Raw genomic sequence first — 12,905 nt, 5'->3', positions numbered from 1 at the left:
TCCTGGTCCCGAACTGCCCCGCCTCTTCTTCCGAGCATACGCGCGAGGCGCGTGGTGGGAGGGTGGTGGTGGTTAAAAAAAAAGGCCCCCTGGAAGATACGGCGGTTTGAATTTTCTTTTTCCTTGGGAAACGCCCACCGAGAGCGCGGGGAAGTTAAGAGGCCGCTAATGCGAAAGTTATTCTGTGGGATTTAAAAAACAATCCCCCCCCCCTCTTAGTTTTGGGGCGTGGGAAATGTAAGACTGCCGATTTAAGCCATGGCTCCAGATTCATTCCTCCAGAGGAGGATTTCTCTTACTAAACACTGTACGCTGCCTTGAGGCTACTATAGTCCTAGATGCAATTCTTTAAAAATAAATCCTGTTGAGTCTCCCGAGGGGATGATCTACTACTGCAAAGTAACTCCCGAGGTATTTTCCTCTAAACTTTTGCTTTGGGGGTCTCTTTCATTGACATTTTACGGTATCAAAACTGGTTCATTCCATATGTTTGCCGAGAGGGAGCGGAGGTATTCTACATTCCTAAATACAGTTTTATCAGCTCGGTATTTTATGTAATTTTCTTAAGAACTGGACAAGCAAATTAGTTTTAAACAACTAATGAATTTTAAATAGCGTGGTTTAAAACTGATCCCTTTACTCTCTGGAGGTAGGCATTATGCATTTCTTGTGTTTAAGACTTGTGCATGAATTCTTCATTAACATGTTTAGTTAAAGGGCTCTTTGGCAGAAAGAGTTTGGGAACCTTAAATGTGTTAGGTCTAGTCAGTCATTCCTAAGAACAATAAGATGTTAAAATTAATTGTTTGGGCAACGGGGCATGTAGCAAACAAGGCTAACAGCATATGTACTCTGCAACTGGGAGTATTTATCCTCCACGAATTTCTCTGTACTAAAGTTGTTTGCCCATCCCCACGCAAAAAAACAAAATTTCACATTGTAATTAAGATCTCCATGAAACATTTCTCATTTTTTCTCCTGAATCTTTCATATTCAGCTTTACTAAATCATCTTTGATTCTGTTACTTATTTTTACAATATATAAATATATATCCTTTTTTTTAGATACTCAAAAGTGAAGGCACTGGCACTTAAAATGTACACTACCAAACTGTCATTATCAAACTGAATTGAAACGGTAAAGCTCTGACTGAAGAAAATGATCCAGGTGCTTTTTCTGATATTAGAAAAACAGACTGAAAAAGAGTTACGTTCTACAACTTGGGACCTGCATGGCTTTCCTTTATGTGTACAAGAAATGGACCTTAGAAAGTGAAGGTATTTTCAAGAGAGCCTCTCCTGCTTCTGTTAATGTGCAGACAGTTTCATATCAAGATAGACTATTTATCAAGCTTACAGCATCTAAGCTATTAGGGCTTTGAACTTTAAATTTTAAAGTTTGAATTGTGAGGAGAAAATATTTACAGGATTGTGAGGATGCCTAATTGTCAAATTGTCACAGGGTAGTTGTTCCAGTTTCTTGGACAATTTGCAACTTCTTCAGTTATATGGTATCCTTTTTGTGCTACTTCTAGCAAACTTGTAGATATATTCCAAGTGTGGATGTATCATAGATTGGTAGAAAAGCGTTATAATATGGACAGATTCCGTTTTATTTCACAGTTACCTCCAAGCACTTGTATTGTGTCTTTTCCACAGCAGGAGCACAAGTGAACCAACCTTTTTTGTTGATCTATCTGCCATAAACTCAAGAACCCTTTCGTGGTCAGTTATGCAGTATGTAAGTGAAGTCAGAATTTTGCTCTAATATGCTCACTTTACGTTTGTTTATTCTAAACCATGCTTGGTATTTTCATATTTATTCTTTCACTAATACTTTTGGTTTAATTATTCTTACTAAGCTGATGTTGTCTGCAAACTTAGTCATCTCATTCTTTATTTCTTATCCCAGTTCATTTGTTGGGCTAAACCAAATTGTAATTTGTTTGGGTTTTAGCTTTGTATATTGGGTAACTACAGAAATTATGGTTTATAAGTTATAAATGTCTTAAGAGTATCATGTAAATCCCATTAATTGTGCTTTATTCAATAAACCATTAATTTAAATGTATTGGCTACCCAACTGCAGTGTTCATATGGAATTATATGAGCCATGGCTTTGTGTGTATCTTCATCTGGCCACAGTGGTTTGGAAACATTGATCCATTAGGATGTACCGTGTTTTCCCGATCCTGGAAATAAGCACTTGGCCTTATTTTTGGGGAGGTCTTATAATTTTTGAGGCGCAGGAGGCAGCGATCATGGTCACCTCATGGCTGCTGCTGTGTTGGAATATTTTTGGGGAGGGCTTATTTTAGTGCATGAGCTCAAAAGCCCAATTGGGATTATTATCCAGGGAGGTCTTATTTTCAGGGAAACAGGGTATGAAACCAGCTAATTTGTACTTTTCTCGGTAAATAAATATATAATAAAGTAATTTTAAAAGTTGTGAATTGTGATATTTGCCTTCAACTTGTGCTTTATTTATGTTTATTTATTTCAGTAGTAATTCACTAGTTCCTCTAGAAAAGACATTAAGTAATCAGTCTGTAATTTAGCGTATTCTGATCTTCCCCATTTACTGACATGTTTTTATTTAGAAGTGCGACTGAGTTCAACCTAAATATACAATTATAGTCTTAGTTTGGATCTGTCCAACTAAAATAGGACAGAGTCGTATTTTTGTTATTTATTCTGGAATTGTTTTATTATTACAGTTAGTCCTTGATTCACAACCACATTTGGGATGAGAATTTCCATTGGTAAGGCAGTTGTTAAGTGAGTGTTAAGCAATTTTACAAATTGTCGTTATTAAGCAAATCACTGGTTATTAAGTAAATCAGGCAGTTGTTAAGTGTATCCAGTTCCCCAATTGACTTTGCTTGCTGGAAGCTCCTGGGAAGGTTTCAAATGAAGGTCACATGACCCCAGGATACTTCACCCATTGTAAATATATGCCAGTTGCCAAGTGTCCAAATTTTGATCACATAGTCATGGAGATGCTATGAATGTTGCAAGTGCAAGGACTAGTTATAAACCATTTTTTTCAGTGCTGCTGTAACTTTGAATGGTTACTAAATGAATAATTATAAGTTAAGGACTACCTGTATGTAAGGCCCAGTTTGGTATAGTGGTTAAGATATCAGGCTAGAAACCAGAAGACCATGAGATTTTAAAACAGGATTAAATTACAATAAGCTAATTCTCGTAAAATATCAATATAATTCCATATGTGATTACTGACAGCTTCTAACAACCTCAGTGGGACTTTTCCCCTACTAGGTGAATGTAAACATTTCTTCAAAATTGTCTACTTGCTTCGTAAAGAGAAAATTGGAATTAATACGATCACTGAATATAAGCAATTTATATGGATACAAATTTTGTTGCAACAAAGTGCAGTAAACAAATGTATTATAAGTGGTGAATATGTAAATCTGTTGTTTTATTTTAAAGATTCACATTTCTTTAATAAGTTGATAACTTTGTCATAACAAGTGTCTAGTGAGATGGGCTGTAATCCATGAAAGTGTGTTGTAGTGCAAGGATCAGTCAATAACATGTCACAAAACTCTTTACTTGAAAGTAATATCTTGAAATGTCTTTGTTTCTATTGGGATACATACAAATAAATTGCTCATCCTTTCCTGTATAGATTTTGATATAGAACACAAATGGAAAAAGAAAATTAGGAGTAAAGCCAGATGAATGGGAGGTAAGAAAAAGGTAATTCTTTTACGATAAAGAGATAATTTTTTAAAGGTAAAGGAAAGAAAATAGAGATAATAACAAAAACAAAAGTATAACAAAAAGGTTATATTCACCAGGCAAAATACCTGTTTCAAGGAACAGCTGATCTAGTTCACTTTCAAAGGTATCCATGCTTTTTAGCAGGTAGCCATTTATACCTCAAACCTCAGTCCCTTGTTTTCAACATTGCCCTCTGTTGTTCTTAGTAAATTTAAGATGACATTCCCTCCCTTCCAAATTAATAGTTAACTGTTTGGAGGAAAAGATAGATGGATGGATGGATGGATGGATGGATGGACGGACAGACGGATGGACGGACAGACAGACAGACGTTGATATTTTTGGTCTTCACTTTTATATGTATTCATTTATTAACTTCTATTTCTTATTCCAAAATAACATCAAATAGGTCAATTTGTCCTGAAAAAATTGGATGACACATTCCGTTCCACCTGAGGGTTTATGCCATTCTTACTAAGAAGACAAAAAGGATTAATAAGAAAAATGATGCTATAGTTTTGCAGATTTATTAATAGGGAATCTAAATGGATCTAGGAAGATAACTTTAAAAGTAACCCTCTATTTATTTAATTATTTGATGATGATTAATTATTTATAACTTTCCAATCTGCTAATGTTGCTTTAAAAAACTTGATCTTGCAAACAAAATTGTGCATACTTTTCCCCCCTTTCTTTTGTAATCCTTAACAATTATTCTGAAATCAGTAATACATCTAGTGTGTTAAATCTCTAAAGGAGGATTAGGAGCCATAGGTAGAGCTTCTAAATTCTTCTCAGTTACTTCCTGCTTTCTTTTTCAATAATCCTGCTATCCAAACTGGTTATACAGTTGTCTTCATTTTTAAAAAAAAAAAGTAAAACAGAAAACCAAAGCATGTGGGATATATCTCTGTGATGTAGGATGTTTAGAGTCACTTGTTGAGATGCATGGCTACAGAAATTAAATAGTTGGATTATTTTTATGTCAAGGACCAAGAAGGTATCACAGTAAAAATACATAGTTAGTGGTGGTAGAATTGTGTATAATAAATAAATAGAGGCAGATTAATACCTGATTAATAACGGAAAGCAAGTAGTAAATAATAGCAAATAGCGAATAATAACGGAAAGTAATAATGGAAAGTTTTCCACAGTTGACAAAAAAGTAACAGGCCTTTTCAAATTCATGAATGAATGTTTTTTTCTGGGTTTTCTGGCGATAGGACACATTATTTAAAATAGCTAAAAGTGAAAGATAATTCAAGCATTCTCAAATTTTTTTTTCAAAATTTAGGAAATGTGTATTTTAAACACAAACTCTCTGTTCCCTAATTTAAATATATAAAGGGGTGGGCTGTTGGGGGTTCTCACGGGTTGGGGTGATCCTCTAGCTAGGATTCTGCCCAGCTGGCGAACCCCCAAATGCCACTCCTGGCTGGCCACATCCACCACGCCCCTCCCAGGAGTCTCCATGCGGCCTATTCATCATGCCAGGTAAGTGCAGGACCCACATGAAAGCTCAGGGAGGGGGGAAATGGGCCTGTTTCCGGCCTCCAGAGCCCAGGGGGAAGCAATTTTTGTCCTCACTGAGGCTCAAGAAAAGCTTCCAGAGCCTAGGGAGTCCCCCCCCCCCCGGCTATAGTGCAGGAGGCCCACCATGCCACGCCCACCCAGCAACGAGGCAGCTCGAACCCGTTGCTGCAATTTTTGAAGCCCACCCCTGTATACAGATAGGATCTGATTTGTCAATGACTGACCAGGAAAGGACTAATGAGGTTCTGGTACATAGTTTGATTAAAAACTATAACTGCTGTTCAACAGTACATTTCATGTTTGACTTGCTGAGAAAAGGGTAAAAAAGCTGCTTGTATTATAGTATATAAATTTATTGTGCAGCTTTTCTTGGAAAGTATATATAAAGATCAGTTCACTAACCTCAAAAATAATATTACAGAACTGGAAATAATGCCAAAAAGAATGACCAAAATAACTTAGGAGCAGGAACAATTAAGGTCACAGGCTGTAAGAATGTAGTATTATTCACTAAAAATAATATCTAAATAAATTAAAATTTGATTACAGACAAAAAAACTGCTCACTGATGTTTTCATGGTGACATACAATTATTCTTACATAGAAAGATGCTTTTAAGAATTGTGCAAAATGAACTATTTGAAATACCAACTTTTCTTACTATTAACATTGCCGTACAATAATGCAATAATAATGCAATAATATTACAATAATATAAGCCGCCCAGAGTTACCCAATGGTAAGATGGGTGGGCAGTAAATTGCATAAATAAATAAGTATAGTGGTCTGTTGTATTTGTGGATTTTATATCATCAGAAAACTGGGAAACTTTAAACATACATTTGATGGAAAACTTTAAAGTTGAACAGAATAAAGTTCTAACAGAGGTTTATGTCACCAAAAGCAGTTTAGATTTCTCATAATTTGGAATGTTTTCTCTTCCTAATTTGAGAATCTTTTCTTCAATTGCTGCTATTAATCTTCTTGAGTTTTGTGAGATTTCCAGTATTGGTATTGCATAAAATAAATTATGAAATAGCCACATAATTACATAAAGTTCATGAATATCTAATATATTGCTTCATAATATTATGTAGTTGATGCTAAAAATAGTACAAACCGACATTTAGATAAGTAATAATGAATAGAATAAAGCTAATAAACTAAGCAATAACATAAATAAAACAGAAGATCTAGCAATAATAGCAATAGCAATAGCAGTTAGACTTATATACCGCTTCATAGGGCTTTCAGCCCTCTCTAAGCGGTTTACAGAGTCAGCGTATTGCCCCCAACAACAATCCGGGTCCTCATTTTACCCACCTCGGAAGGATGGAAGGCTGAGTCAACCCTGAGCTGGTGAGATTTGAACAGCCGAACTGCAGAACTGCAGTCAGCTGAAGTAGCCTGCAGTGCTGCATTTAACCACTGCGCCACCTCGGCTCTTGTAAGAAGCTTATGGGATCATGGATATAATACTTGATTTGTACTGGATATGAAATTTGATATGTCCCCATGGTCCAGAGTTTTCGAGAAGTTGTAAATGCCAGGGCATTTGAGATTTGATATGTTAACTTATTCTTCTCTCCAAAGGGATATCTATATGTGAAATATTTGTTAATAGTACAGAGATATTTTGGTTTTTTACTATATGCATTGTTTTAATTTGATTGCTGTATCAGGTATGTATACGGTCACAGTCTATTATAGCTAAAGCAACCTAAGAACTCCCAAAATAAATACATATAAAAGTAAATAAATCTATCTGAAAGGTAGTTGTACTTCTAAATCCACTTTTGCTTATTGATATATATGTAATGTGAATTTTTTTGGTCTCCTTTGCTGTGTTATTGCCACAATTTCAACAGTTATCCATATGTTGTAATACTGATTGGATACACAGATTGTGTTAAATCAGAATGTAGCTTGTTAGGATTTGTCCAAGTGCATTGTGTGAATCTAGATACAATCATTTATAAAATTTGGTTTGTAGAACTAATGTAAGAATCTAGTACCTATAGCTTTTTCAATAATTCATGTTAAAAGAAACAAGTTAATACACAATGTGGACTCATTATACTAATTCCTGTGTTATTTAGAAGGCTGCTATTGAATATTTTTACAAATGTCAGTACAGGTGGTCTTGGCTTAATGACCCCTTTTTCATTTGTATTCAAACTTTCAACAGCCCTGAATGAGTGATACCTACAACCATTTCTACTCTTCACTGTGTCCTGAGATTACGTGATCACCATTTGCAACCTTCTTTGCTGACTCCCTACAAGCAAAGTCAGTGAGATAGCTTGCAAGAGGTCACAAATGACTATATCTATTAGCAATGGAAATTCCAGCCCCAATTCCCATCATTCCATCCTTCCGAGGTCGGTAAACTGAGGACCCAGATTGTTGGGGGCAATATGCTGACTCTGTAAACCGCTGAGAGGGGGCTGAAAAGCACTGGGAAGCGGTATATAAGTCTGAGTGCTATTGCTATTAACCAAGGGCTATGTTAGAAAGCAGAGAATAGGTTCCTTCAGACATACGTGTGTAGGTCTAAACTAATATTATTTAAATTTTTATTCTATCCTTTTACCTTAGAACCAAAACTCAATAAAAATAACAAAACAACTATGTTTAACTGCATTTAATTAAAGTAATAATACAAATTGAACTTTTACTCATTAAAAGTTCAAGAAACATTACAAAAATGATAACTATATGTAATTGCATTTAATCAAAGTAACAACACAAAATAATACCATATAGTAAAACATTAAAATTGTTCCAAAAAGTAAATAAAAAGATGTATCTTGATATTCTTCTTGAGTGTAGACTAAATGGAGAGTTACAGCAACTCTAAAAGGAATTCATTTCAGTCCAGGAGAAATACTGCTAGAGATCTCATTCTGGTGTGTCCCAAAAAATAAGCATCTATAACAGATCTGTGATAAGCCTCTCCTATTTTTTTTTGTCCCTCAGATAGTCATTGAAGAATTTAATGATTACAACCAACCTCAAGCCAACAAAATAATTGGCCAATATAAAGATTTTTCACCAAACATGTTGACAAAATAAATTTCCCTGTTATTATTCTGACATTGATGTTTGCTTTTGCATGTGGATTTTAACAAAATCAAATTAACTAAATGCTTACATGCCAGTTTGGGTTGGTGGATAAGGTGATGGCCTAGAAACAGCAAGACTCTTGAGTTGTAGTCCCACTTTAGGCATGAAAAAGCAGCTGGATGACTTTGAGCCAGTTATCTCTTTCAAACCCGTCCTCCTCACAGGGTTGTTGTTGCTGAAAAAAAAAAGAAAATGGAAGGAGTATTATGTATGTACACCATCTTGACTTCTTTATAAAGTAATAAATATGAGATAAAAATCTAATAAAACTAAATGTTTTAAAATTAACCAAATTATTATAGCCTGGGTTTTTTTTCATTCAACGACAAAATACAACTTGAAAAAGAAACACATTATATGGAAACCGTATGACAATGTTTTATAATCATCTGTTATAAATCTGTTCAGTTTGACAGATAGACAATTTTTAAAAGCTTACTTGTGATTCCAGGGGTGGGTTTCAATTTATTTTATTACTGGTTCGCGTGTGTGCATTTGCATGCTCACGCAATGCTTCTGCGTATGCGCAGAAGTGCCTGGGCGGGTGGGCAGAGCCTCCGCCACTACTGAATCGCCTGATCCGGGGCAAACCAGCTGTGTGATTCCCAGAAAATCATCCTTTTAAATATAATTTGAAAGAGCTTGTTTTATAGGTCAAAAGTTACAGAGCAAATTACTTTGTCTTTGGTAATAGGTTAAAAGTTATACACATTGCCCAAACCTTTCAGGATCAATGCAACAGAAAATTTTTGTAAATTTTTACAGTTTACAGTCATCTTTGCTGATACAGTGACATAGTGATATGTGTATCACTGGCTACAATGGGACATGTTTTTGAATATGCATGTTTAGAGAAGTAATTTAAGATGAAAACAGCTTTACATCCTCAGGCAACAGATGGCCTCAATGTGGACATCCTGTTTTGAAAAACAATGTATACACAGGATAGGTTTTAGATATTTTTCTAAAACCACTGAATTTGAGATTTTGATGGGTTATCAAATATTTCACGGTTTAAGTTTTGTGTTCTCTCTTGTTTTTCCTCTGACATTCTAGATGTGTTCATTAAAACCTATTGTTTCATTCAAGCCTTTCTTTTGTAAATGTCAGGAACGGATATTTATGGTGTTTTATTTCTTTTCCTGTCCAATATAATATATTTTATGTTAAATATTTACAGATCTCTAATGTTTGGATACAAGGAGCTTCTATAAGCATTAGGAATTTCTGCAGACATAAGAGTAGGGCCAGTAACAAGTATTTAAAAGTTCAGAGAGTGGATAATCAATAACATGTATACCTGTTCTGTCAAGCTGACAGGAAGAAGGCAGGTACATGCCCTGGAAAGTTTATCATTTTTTGCAAGTTGTGGGCTGGTAGCACTGATTGGAGAGACCAGAAATTGGGCTTTCAGTGGCAGTGACTGCTGTGCCAAAAGATAAGTGTATTTGTGGGTGGAGGTTAGTTGGCATCTATCATGAGGAAAAGTGGAAGCCAGCATGAGCAGTAGTGGAAATGACAAACAGCACATCTTGACAATGAGATGGGTGGCATATAAATTTAATAAATAAAGTGCTGCAGGAAGACAACAAAGAAAGATAGAAGGAACAAGAAATGAAAAATTATGATTGGGAATTAACTGAGTACCAGATGTATAGGTAGGTGAATGGACTCCTTTCTGCCTGATTTTATTCAAGGATTATAGCTTGGTGTGAGTAAGTATAGGGACCTACCATATTTTTCGGAGTATAAGATGCACCTTTTCCCCCCCAAAAAAAGAGGGAGAAAATCTGGGTGAATCTTATATAACAAATTTCGCTGTATTTAAGTACAATGACAATAAAGATTATACTTATATACTGAATACAGCATTTTTGGCCTATCAAAACCCTGTCTCCTTTGTAAAAATGGACGTGCAGAGGGTTTGGTAGGCTTGCAAAGTGCTCCTGAGGGCTGGGGAGGGCAAAAAAAAAGCAAATAATAAGTCGTTTTTGCCCCCGCAGCCCCCAGGAGCACTCTACAAGCCTCCCAAAGACTCTGCATTCCCCCCCCCCTTTTTTTGCAAAAAATGGTCTGTTTTTGCAAAAAATGGATCTGTTTTTGCAAAAAATGGATCTGTTTTTGCAAAAAATGGACCTTTTTTTGGGAAAAATGGGCCGGTTTTTGCTCTTTTTTGCCCTGCCCCCAGGAGCACTCTTAAGAGCCTCCCAAATCTCTGCATGCCCTCCCCCCAACTTTTTTTTTTTTTTTTTTTTTTGGCAAAAAACTAGGTGTGCAGAGGGTTTGGGAGGCCTGCAGAGTGCAAAAACTTTTTTAAAAAAATTTACCTCTTCAAAATCATGGTGCACCTTATACTCCAGTGCGTCTTACAGTCTGAAAAATATGGTAGTAAATGGAACATTGGAGGAATGGCAAAGAAAGTGATGAAAATGACAGTTGCATTTCTTTGGTGGGAGATGAGGAATGGAGAAGAAAGGCTCCCACTCAAGATGAAAACAGGGAGGGCTCCCAACTTTGGAATGAGATGAACATTCAATGGAAAGGATGGGTTAGAGGTGTGTGCTATAAAAGAAGTAAAATTTAGGGCGTTTTGTTAGATGAATGTAGGAAAGTGTGAAAAGCAGTAATGAATTATTACTGAGTAGCTGTGGGAGGTATGGGAGGAACTAAGGATGAGCTGTTACAGGAGAAAAGAGATTGGCACGTATGATCACTGCCCAATTCTAGTTTCCTAATCTCAACTCAATGTGCAGATAATTAGATTATTACTATCACATTAGCTTTACCCTCTTTCTATCACTGCTTGTATTGCTCGCCACTTTCCTTTGTGGGGATGGGAAGGAAACACTAAGCCAATTATTAATTTTAAAAGAAGAACTTATTTGCCCATCTTTAAGCGGCCGTCTTTACACCTGGCTTTATTAAATGATTGGTGTCCAGTCTCCAAATTTTCTTTTCTAGAGAAAGTTGTTTAAAAGGTGGTATGGTAACAATTCAGAAGGAAATGGATTATATAAAGACTTTTGAGCCAAGAAACCTAGGCGTGTGATAAAAATCACCATGGGTGCCCTCTTATAGAATTGAGAAGCATGATTCTCCTCATACTATTGAATCCTTCAGTTTTCAGTATTATCAACCTTCCAAATAGCTGTGATTCTATTCAGTTATGATTCCATTTCTTCCTACCTGGGCAATGCCAGTCAATGATTGTGCAAAGGAGTCTTTCCTGGAATGGGAATTCTAATGACAGTCACTCGTGTTTTTGACATTTTTTAATTGGACTACTACAGCACATTGTACACGAGGCCCATCTTGAAATTTCAGATGGTACAGAATATGATTGTCTGTAACTAATGGATTAAACCATGTACAACCTTTTAATCCCTATTTAATGTAAGCTGTACTTGTCTACCAGTTTATTTCTGGATGCAATTCAAGGTGCTGGTTATTGTCTATATGGCTTGGGACGTGGGTATCTTTGATGCTATACACTCCAAATACAGGTAATCCTCGAATTATGACTATACTCGAGCCCACAGTTTTGGCCATTAGTTATGGTCAGACATCACTGCACCTGATTTTATTATCCTTTTTGCAGTGGTCATTAAGCGAATACTGCAGTCATTAAGTGAACACATTCGCTATGTAGTGTGTTTTGCTGGAAACCCTGATCTCCAGCAAACATTGTAAATTGTGGTGATGTGACAATGCAACATTGCAAATGGCTGTAAATGCAGTCTGGTTGCCAAATGACCCAAATGTGGTTTCACTGGAGGATAGATGTTAGAACTTCAAATTTGTATCATAAATCCCTTTTGGGGTCTGTCATAACTTCAAATGATCACTAAGTGACCAGCCGTATGTTAAAGACTATCTAAACAATCTGCACTAATCAGATATGTTTGGATACCCAATCACTAGGAATTCTGGTGAGAAGGGGGCTAAAAAATAAGCATTCTCTATGAACCCCACTTCCTCTGATGGAATAATTTGTCCAATAGTAATTTAGACCCCTTCCCTGATAAGACACTTGTAAATAGTTGTTTATTTCAGAGAGCCTTCTGGGAAAGATGATAAAATAATAGAAAATATCTAAAAATATGAAATAATGCAAGATTTGTGTCAGGATTCCAAGTAATAAATCAATAACAAGCAAGACTCCGAGGCATGTATATTCCTCAAAAAATACTATTTTTTTTAAATTTGGAATTATCATATTAGCACACATCTGGTGAAAACCGACTTTGAGTTCTCCCGTGGTTTTCACCTAATTAAAAGTAAAAGTTGTCCTACTTTCTCAAAACAATCAGTCACATGGTCCAATCACAGAATGGACTGGCAGCTGATTGGCATCACTCTGCCTTCTGGCCAGGTGTGAGAATGTCCTTGGTTCTCAAGAGAAAATATGTTGTTTTGGCTATATGTTCCCCTCTATCTCAATTTTCTCCTCTCTATCCCTCAGCTCCAGTTTGGCAACACTGAAATGGTCAAAATGG

The 12,905-nt window shown here is 36.0% G+C and overlaps 1 long non-coding RNA gene across 3 annotated transcripts; it reads left to right on the top strand.

Annotated features, from left to right (window-relative positions):
- Nucleotides 1-38: 38 nt before the first annotated feature.
- LOC116510111 lies at nucleotides 39-7,688 on the top strand. Of its 3 annotated transcripts, none has more exons than XR_004255620.1 (5): nucleotides 39-411; nucleotides 1,066-1,278; nucleotides 1,660-1,741; nucleotides 3,656-3,715; nucleotides 4,160-5,200. It is a non-coding gene; the product is annotated as an uncharacterized LOC116510111 (long non-coding RNA). The 3 variants fall into 3 exon arrangements; XR_004255621.1 differs by lacking the exon at nucleotides 4,160-5,200 and adding an exon at nucleotides 3,996-4,036; XR_004255619.1 differs by lacking the exon at nucleotides 4,160-5,200 and adding an exon at nucleotides 7,472-7,688 and having other exon boundaries at nucleotides 40-411.
- The last annotated feature ends 5,217 nt before the right edge of the window (nucleotides 7,689-12,905 follow it).

This window comes from Thamnophis elegans, chromosome 6 (genome assembly GCF_009769535.1).
Source record: "Thamnophis elegans isolate rThaEle1 chromosome 6, rThaEle1.pri, whole genome shotgun sequence".
Classification (NCBI taxonomy): domain Eukaryota; kingdom Metazoa; phylum Chordata; class Lepidosauria; order Squamata; family Colubridae; genus Thamnophis; species Thamnophis elegans.
Note: the sequence above shows the minus strand (reverse complement) of the source record. Positions and strands in the feature narration are given on the sequence as shown.